The sequence below is a fragment of the Sus scrofa genome, chromosome 9 (genome assembly GCF_000003025.6).
Source record: "Sus scrofa isolate TJ Tabasco breed Duroc chromosome 9, Sscrofa11.1, whole genome shotgun sequence".
NCBI lineage: Eukaryota > Metazoa > Chordata > Mammalia > Artiodactyla > Suidae > Sus > Sus scrofa.
The window spans coordinates 28,195,680-28,204,650 of NC_010451.4; the positions used below are offsets into that span (position 1 = coordinate 28,195,680).

An 8,971-nucleotide genomic window follows, 5' to 3' on the forward strand; every position below is an offset into this window, starting at 1 on the left:
CAGTGGTAAGGAACCCAACTAGTATCCATGAGGACTTGGGTTCATTCCCTGGCCCCGCCCTGTGAAGTAAGTATCGGTGTTGCCGTGAGCTGTGGTGTAGGTAACAGGCACGGCTTGGATCCTGAGTTGCTGTGGCTGTGGAGTAAGCCCGCAGCTACATCTCAGATTCCACCCCTGGCCTGGGAACTTCCATGTGCCGTGGGTGCCACCCTAAAAAGACAAAAAAAAAAAAAAAAAAAAACAAAACAAAAACCAAACCACACATACACACAACAGAAGCTTAAAAACTCCCAACTGAATCCAGTGAGTCAGTTCTATAGCAAATAGCCAATTAAGTTCAGTTAAAGGATGGATTAAGTGTTACAGTGTTTTTATAATTAATTTTAAAAGAAAGTGGTTATTTTACTTGGTAGGTTTTTTCATCTTGCTTTTGGCTCTGCTCTGGGAGTGGGGGGGACTCAGCCCAGTAGGTGACTGTCTGCCCAAGAAAGTTAGAAGGAGGAGGGCCTGAGGCGACAGCTAACTGCTGATCTTTGGAAACTTTCCTAACTGGCCACCAGGGAAGCCTCCAGGTCAAATAACAATAGCTTAAGCTTTCTTGGAGAACTCTGCATTCGTGAATGCTTTGGCATTCACTTGCGGGAGGGGGGATTATATATATATGGTATATATATATATATATATACACATATATATATATATGTATATGTATACACACACATACATATGTGTGTGTGTGTGTGTGTATACATATATATATTTTTTTTTTTACAGCTGAGGATGAGTTGGTACCCAACACATCAATACAAAGGTGCTATGTTCTAGGTTTCAGCCTGTCTATAGCGTTTTGGAGAAGAGTTTCCTTTTCCTAAAATTCATCTGAATAAATACAAAATAACTCTCCCATTAGACCCGCATGATTTGAAATTATCTTTTTCTGCATCGTCTGCCCTACTGCTTGTTTCCTAAAAGCCATGCTTAATGAATACTTTCTTAGTCCTCTTCTCTTCCCCCTTCATACATTCTTCCCGAGGGACGTTCTCGCCTCCTATGGCTTCACCTCCCACCCTGAGACTGATGGCGCCAAATCCATGTTTCCATTGGCAACCGCACTCCTCCACCATCTTGATGCACGCCGTCTGGGAATCTGTCTTCGCTGGGAAGACTGGGAAGGCCGACAAAAGGCACAAACCTAACCTGTTTAAAAAGGAACTCTTTTACCTCCCTTCACCTCCAACGTTCCTCCTGAGATTCCTCATTTCAGTCAATGGCATCAGCATGTAGGTTAGACTCATGAGTTGTAACTGGATGGTCTATATTCGCTTGGTCCCTGACTCTGCCTCTTCGGCCTCAGGCGAGCATCTCCTGACCGGGCCTCACTGACTCCCCCTGGCTCCTGTGTATTGGCTCAGACCTTCCTAAGCTCTAGCCCTCACTGCTTCACCCCTTCTAGCTGGCCTTCCTCCTAGTACACTCTCTTCACTGCCTTCACAATGGCCTCCCGAGGTGTCTTTCCATTAAAGAAGCTGATCACGACGCTCCCCTGCCTAAAGACGGCCGCCCAGAGGATAATCGAAATTCTTTGGCATGGCACCTAAGACTTTTCACTTCCAGCCTCTTCTTCTTCCCTCCTGCCTTCACTCCACCGCCATCCCTCCCTGGCATGCTTTGCTCTAGTCACATGGAATCTCTGTTCCCAGAACGAGCTATTTTTAGCCTTGTACCCCTCCAGGTTATGTGCATTCTTCTTCCTTTTATCTGTCACAAAATTTCCTCCTTATCCTTCAATGCCAGCTGAAATGAATCAGCTCATTCACGAATTCATTCACTCATTTGATTTTTAGCATCTAATAATTGCAACAAAAAAAGAAAGAAAGAAAAGAAAAGAAAAGAAAAGAAAAGAAAAAAAAGAAAAAGAAGTGTGCTAAGGGAAACCAAACCGACAGGATCCCTATTCTCATGAAGATATGGATTTCTCTTGAAGACTTTCTTGACACTTTTGGCAGTTAATAATTTCCTCCCTACCCTCATAGCATTCTGTTCATACCACTAAGATGGCAGTTAATAAACCAAAATGTAAATAAGTCTGGATTCCCAACTAGACTATGAGCTTCTAGGGTTAGCTGCAGAAGGGCTGCATCAGTGGCTGAATCTATGTATCTCTATGTGTAAGGAGGCTACTCAACAAAGTGGTTAAGATCATGGGTTCTTAGATAACTACCTGGGTGCCAATTCTGCCTCTACCATTCATAAGCTCTGTAACCTCAGACAACTTAAAAAAATTTCTCTCTGCTTTGGTTTGTCCTGTTGAATGAACATAATAGTAGTAACCCATAAGGTTGTAAGGATTGAAGGAGTTAATCTATGAAAAAATTACTACAGAATATGGTAGATGCTCCATTTGTTAATTCCATTAGGGTGACTAGTAATAGAAAGCCCCTCCATAGGAGTTCCCATTGCGGCTTAGCAGTAGCCAACCTGACTAGTATCCACGAAGTTGCAGTTTGATCCCTGGCCCTTCTCAGTGGGTTAAGGATCTGGCCATGAGCTGAGGTGTAGGTCGCATATGCAGCTCAGATCTGGCGTTGCGCTGGCTATGACAGGCTGGCAGCTGTAGCTCTGATTAGACCCCTGGCCTAGGAATTTCCATATGCTGTGGGTGTGGCCCTAAGAAAGGAAAAAAAGAAAAAACAAACAAACAAAAAACCCTCCCCAAAAACTGGCTTAATGAGTGGATGGATATTACCTAAATATAATAAAAATCTATCTATGATCTATCTATCTATCTATGTAGCCATCCGTCTATCATCTTACTCAGTGACCCACATCGTCTCACTCACAGGTATGAGAATGGTCAGGCCAGATGTACCCGAGATGCCTAGGGCAGTGATTCCAAGCTTTAGTGTGCTTTAAAATCTTCTAAAGATTTTATTAAAATTCATATTCCTGTCCTCTTTTTGATTTAATAATTTTGGAGTCCACTCAGAATCTGTATTTGTAATATGCACTGTGGAGTTGGAGAGTCCTTGGAGCACACTTTGAGAAACACTAGCCCTGGCTAATATCTTAGATTCTTTCCCCTTCTGCTGGTCCCAGAACTACTGACTGTCCCACGTGAGCCAAGGGACCAGAGAGGTCCTGCTGATCAAGGTGACACAGTACCCTGGGATTGCAGGATTCTTCTGGGGAAGACAATCAGGGAAGGAAATGAAGTATCTAAAATGCACTTTGTGGAGATCAGCTACAAGGACAGCCACCGCAAAGCAGTGCTGATTGAGGGGTGTGTGTGTGGGGGGGGGGAATGAGAAACCTTCCTAGTAATCCCACTTCTGTTATTTTCTAAGAATCAGCAACAGAGCAATGGTATTTAGGGTACATTAGTTTTGCTATTCAGGGTTGAGCTTTATCATCAGTTTCATGTCGAGTTAATTTATGATTATTAAGCTGCCAAATTACCGATGTGACATTTGGCAGGTCACTCTGCCTTTCTGGGCCTCTTCTTTCTATGAAAAGGAGTTTGGGTTAATATTTCTCTGAGTCCTTCAATCCCGTTGTTCACTGACTGCTAGTCTGGGAATTGCAAACCATCTTCTGAAGGCCTGAACAAGTTCACAACTCTCCAAAGAGAGAGCAGGTTTCTTGGTATTAACCTCAGAGGCAGTTTCCAAATGTCCATCAATAGTAACACACCTGGATTTTTAAAGAGAGTGTGCCAGTGCTTATCTGAAACAGGAACGAAAAAGCACACCTGAAACAAAGAGCCATTTTCTTCCCCCCTGTCCAGGTCAGCAGGCAGCAAACCTGCTCCATCCAGCAGTCTCTCCAAAGGCTTTCCAGCACTTTCTCAGGCCCTGGGGATGGACAGCCCAGGAGGCAGGTGTTTGAGCTACACCCTCCTAAAGGATCTTGCTGAGGCCACCTGTAGGAAGCCATCTACGCACACCCTTGGGAGCGAATCTAAATGCGTTAGCAATGCTGAGTCCATGCCTGCTTTTCTGGAAATCCAACTCCCATGCTCGCCTTTATTTCTGTTATGCCATTGTGGTACCGTGATTTATAATAAGAAATGTATAGGTGGTCTTTGTTCCTGTTTCTGGCACCCAGCTCCTAAAACTCTTGGAATTTCCTAAGTGACAAGAGCAATGAAAAAGCATCTTTTGTTATGTTAATCAGTCAACCTTTGGACCACACCTAAGGATGGGGGATGGTTGCTGGCTGGCAGAGCCAAGGCAGCTTCAGCAGAGAGTTAGAACGTTAAGTCCCACCCCCAAATAACCCTGGGAGGGGAGAGGGGTTGAGACCTAGTCCTATCACCTGTGGCCAATGATTTAATCAATTATGACTTTGTAGTGAAGCCTCCATAAAAAACCAAAGGACCCTGTTTGGGAGAGCTTCCAGGCTGATGAATACCAGGAAATTTGGGAAGGGTGGCGTGCCTGGAGAGGGCACAGAAGCTTTGTGCCCCATCCCCTTACTTTTCCCTATGGTTTGCTTCCATCTGGCTATTCCTGAGTTATATCCTTTCATACTAAACTGATAATCTCCTAAATAAAATATTTCTCTGAGTTCTGGGAGACCCTTTAGCAAATCAATTGAATCCAAGGAATGGGTCTTTGGAGCCTCCAATCTATAGCCACTCAGAAGCCCAGGTGATAACCTGGGTCAGAAGTTGGAAGGGACAGCCTTGTAGGACTGAGTTCTTAATGCTCTCACCAGGTAGTGTCAGAATGGAGTTGACTGACATGCAGGCAGTGCAGGAGAACTGCCTACTTGTGTGGAAACCACACCCACTGGAACTGGTGTCGGGTTTGTAGCCATCAACCAAGGAAGAAAAAGGAACGGGAGATAAAGAAAAACTTTATCACTCCCATGTTATCTAGCATGTGGCAGGGCCTCTGGTCTCAAGTATTTTGTTGTATATTCTACAAAGTGTCGTCTGCAATGAAAGTACCTTCCAGATGTGTGTTTCAGAAGGACCCAGTTGGAGAAATTGTATATGCACCTCAGCACGACGCAGTCCCTTCCTCTGGGGTCAGGGTACAGCAGGTGCAACCCTCTGGCCTTGTGCCAAAATTGTGCATCCATTGTCTCCCTGGCTAGTGTTTTCCAGGCTGTTAGCAAACAAGGGAATCCTAGCCTTTTACCATTTCCCTCTCCTCTGCTTATATCATGTGGTGAAGGATTTTTCCTCCCCAATTGCATTAAGTAATAATTAATGTTTTCCCATTTAAAAATTAATCAGAGACACAGATAATGGTTAATCAATGCTTCTCATCTTTACCAGAGTGCCAGTGTAATCATTTTTATCATTCCAGTGAAAAGCACAGAAAATTGGCCTCTTAATGAGTTTACTCAGTTTTATCACAGATACAGTTTGCTTTTTGATGAAGCTTCTTGGAAAACTGAAGCTAGTTCCAAAGCCTCCAGGATGCCTGTGTGAACTGGAGATTGGCACTTGCCATCTGCCTCTACACGGATTGAATCCTGAGCTTCTGCCGCTGCTGACCCTCAACACCCCCTGAAAGGTAGAGATCAGGCGGGAGGCACTCTGTGCTCTGGGAAAACTGGTACAACAGGTCTTCAGAGAGACACTTTTGGAAAAGATTTTATGAGCCCAATTCTTCTATCTAGAAAAGCACTAAAATCCTTCATGGTGACATCTGCTCCTCGTGACTAGTGGTAACCTTCACAAGACTAGCAGCAAACTTCTGGAAAATGTGTGCTTGGTTGCTTGGACCTCCCCCTTCACCATAGTCACCTGTATACTGACCAGTCCCTGTGTCTCTTTGGAGCCATATTTCAGAGCTCTCAGAAATGCTGCTTCCCGGGCTATAGTCCTCATTTTGCCCCAAATAAGACTTCACTCTCAGCTTTTAGGTTGTGCATTTTTTTGTTTGTTTGTTTTTGTTTTGTGTTTTGTCTTCTGTCTTTTTAGGGCTGCACCCGCAGCATATGGAGGTTCTTGGCCAGGGGTCTAATTGGAGCTACAGCTGCCAGCCTATGCCACAGCCACAGCGATGCCAGATCTGAGCTGTGACCTACACCACAGCTCACGGCAACGCCGGATCCTTAACCCACTGAGTGAGGCCAGGCATCAAACCCAAAACTTCATGGTTCCTAGTCGGATTTGTCTTCGCTGCACCATGATGGGAACTCCAGGTTGTGCATATTTTTAAAGCCAATACCTGGAACTCTGTGCTTTGACAGGAAGGTAAGCAAGATGAGCAGAAGCTGCCTTTCCACACAGTGAGAGACTGGATGGCAGATGCAGGAATTACCAGATGGTGAACGACAGAAAGACTTCTTGGCTAAAAAGAAGGGCTGAAAGCTGTGGAGAGTCAGGGTGAGGGATGAGTATAGCTTCTGTGTGTACTTTTTATTTCTTTCTCTACTTTTGAATGGGTGCAAATGCCTTCAGCTCTCTTGGCCACCTGTCTACCCTTTTCTCACCTTTCTCTTCTCATCCCCTTTCTCACCTCCCCGAGGGCATTGATGGGGGGCCAGATTGGAGAGGGAGGTACAGACCACTGGAGGAAGAGCAAAGTGAGCTGTCGGATTATGTGTACTCTGAGGGGAAGGACACAATATTCACTATCTGTTATTTTTATCTATCTGACGGTGCTATATCACCTCATCACATACGTGTTTATGTATCTTTGCCTTGACCCAGCTCTTGCTCCTCTGCCTAATTTCCCCTTATGCCTCAGGACTCTGCCCAGTCAGGGGAGATCTTCTGTCTCCCCAACATATTGTATTTAATTGCTGGCTCCTTTTTTTCTGACCCTCCTACTCAATTCTGCAATCCTTAAGAGTATCCCTGTGCCCGGTGCCTTGTAACAGGCCTGTGTGGGACAGGCGTTCAAGAAATGCTTTTTAAATGAATTAATAACCATATATATAAATCGATGCCACATAAAGGACAGCATCTCTTCTTCTTCTTCTTCTTTTTTTTTTTTTTTTTGTCTTTTGTCTTTTTAGGGCTGTGCCTATGGCATATGGAGGTTCCCAGGCTAGGGGTCTAATTGGTACTGTTGCTGCTGGCCTGCGCCAGAGCCACAGCAACGTGGGATCTGAGCTGCATCTGCAACCTACACCACAGCTCACGACAACGCCAGATCTTTAACCCACTGAGTGAGGCCAGGGATCGAACCCGCAACCTCATGGTTCCTAGTCGGATTCATTTCCGCTGTGCCACAATGGGAACTCCAACAGCGTCTCTTCCCATGGTCAATGCAAGCAGGAGGTTAATAAAGCAGAAAGTAAGTGCTGTCCAAAGTCTTATTCCAGTGAGAGATTCCACAGTGCTCCAAAGCCTGGTACAAAGAGTCAAATCAGAGCTGGGGACAGGTGACGGCAGAAAACAAATAATGAAGGGCAGATGCCAAGAGATGCAGGTTCTGTAAAGACAATCAGGAAACTAAGGCAGGAATGGGAAGCTGTGAATCTCTGGGGGCAAGGGGGGCCTCTGTGGACAGAAGGCCCTTGCCTGCATCCTCCATCTTCCTCTCTGTCTGGCAGAAGAAAACGAACAGATAAACTAACCCCTGAATCTGACAACTTCAGCTAGATGGCTGTTTCTTTCATGGCAAGACCTTGCCTTCCACATCTTTGGTATTCCAACAAGAACTTCCCCCAGTGCCTAGTAGAGAGACATACTGGGGAAGTAAGCGTTGAACTGGTAAAGCACAATATATCTGGTAAACAGGGCAGAGACCTTTGTCCTTCTTGTACACAATGTATCCCAACAGTCTAGACTTGTGCTTGTCACATAATTGGTACTCAGTAAACATCTGTTGAATGAAAAAATGATTTTTTTTTTAAATTTTTAGGGACACCCCATAACATACGGAAGTTCTCAGGCTAGGGGTTGAATCAGAGTTACAGGTGCCAGCCTACACCACAGCCACAGTAACACCAGATCCAAGCCACATCTGTGACCCACACCACAGCTTTTGGCAACACCAGATGCTTAACCCACTGATCGAGGCCAGGGATGGAACCTGCATCCTCATAGAAACTATGCTGGGTTCTTAACCCACTGAACCACAATGGGAACTCCTACAAATGAACTATTAAGACTTCACAGCAGACTGTTGTCTCCAAATCTGAACAGTGTTTCTGAACAGTGTTTTTAATGAACCGTCATGGAGGTAACTTGTGTCTCATCCGCAAAGCAAAAGGTGATGATACACCTTAATGCAGGCGTATGCATCACCTGATGAAGGACACAGAGGCCCAGTTGGTGGCACTCTGAGGGTCTCTACTTGGGTGACTTTTGTGCCCATCCCTGAAGCAAAATAAGGCGGTTCCTTTTTCAAGAAGTATATAAGTTATAGGAACAAGAGGACAGCTTCTTTCCTCCAACTGGTCTGCTCCTGCTCTGTTGCCTGAAAAAGGAAGCCCTGTGTCTGTTAGACAAAATGTAGGGGAAAACTTCCCCACTCAAGCCATGCATTTTTATCCTCGAATGTTACCCATGACAACGACATTAAAAAGCCCAACACTGGTAGTGGAATACACTTCACATGAAGCAGTGTATGTGTTAAAAGCATTTGCAATTCCAGAGAATGTGGGTTTGCATTTCACTTGTCCTGCTCCAACGCCCTATAAATTGACTCAGCTGGTTTTAATAACAAGCCTTTTTTCAAGTGGTGGGAATATCTTTCTGTGTATACATTATGGAATGAGAGACTCTTGCAACAAGAATTTGACACCAGCCAAAGCACATGTGTACGGACGGAAAAACACGAGTAATTCCCTTTCATGTGTTTTCCAGCCTCTCTGTACATAGAACACCACAGGCTGAACAGGGACCAAAGTGGGAATGGGGGGCGGGCATCCTTTTTGCCATTTGCCATAGATGATAAGATTCTGTTTCCTTCCTAACATCCTTTCCCCTCTGTTCACGCCAGCACAATACTTTTCGGCATTTACAAGCCAGCTCTTGCCCGCTCCTCACATTAAGCAAACC

At 44.9% G+C, this 8,971-nt stretch overlaps 1 protein-coding gene across 2 annotated transcripts in view; it reads right to left on the minus strand.

Annotated features, from left to right (window-relative positions):
* Positions 1–8,971, minus strand: part of MAML2 (mastermind like transcriptional coactivator 2) — a 379,664-nt gene that overhangs the window by 202,361 nt on the left and 168,332 nt on the right. The gene's annotated exons all lie outside the window — the stretch shown is intronic.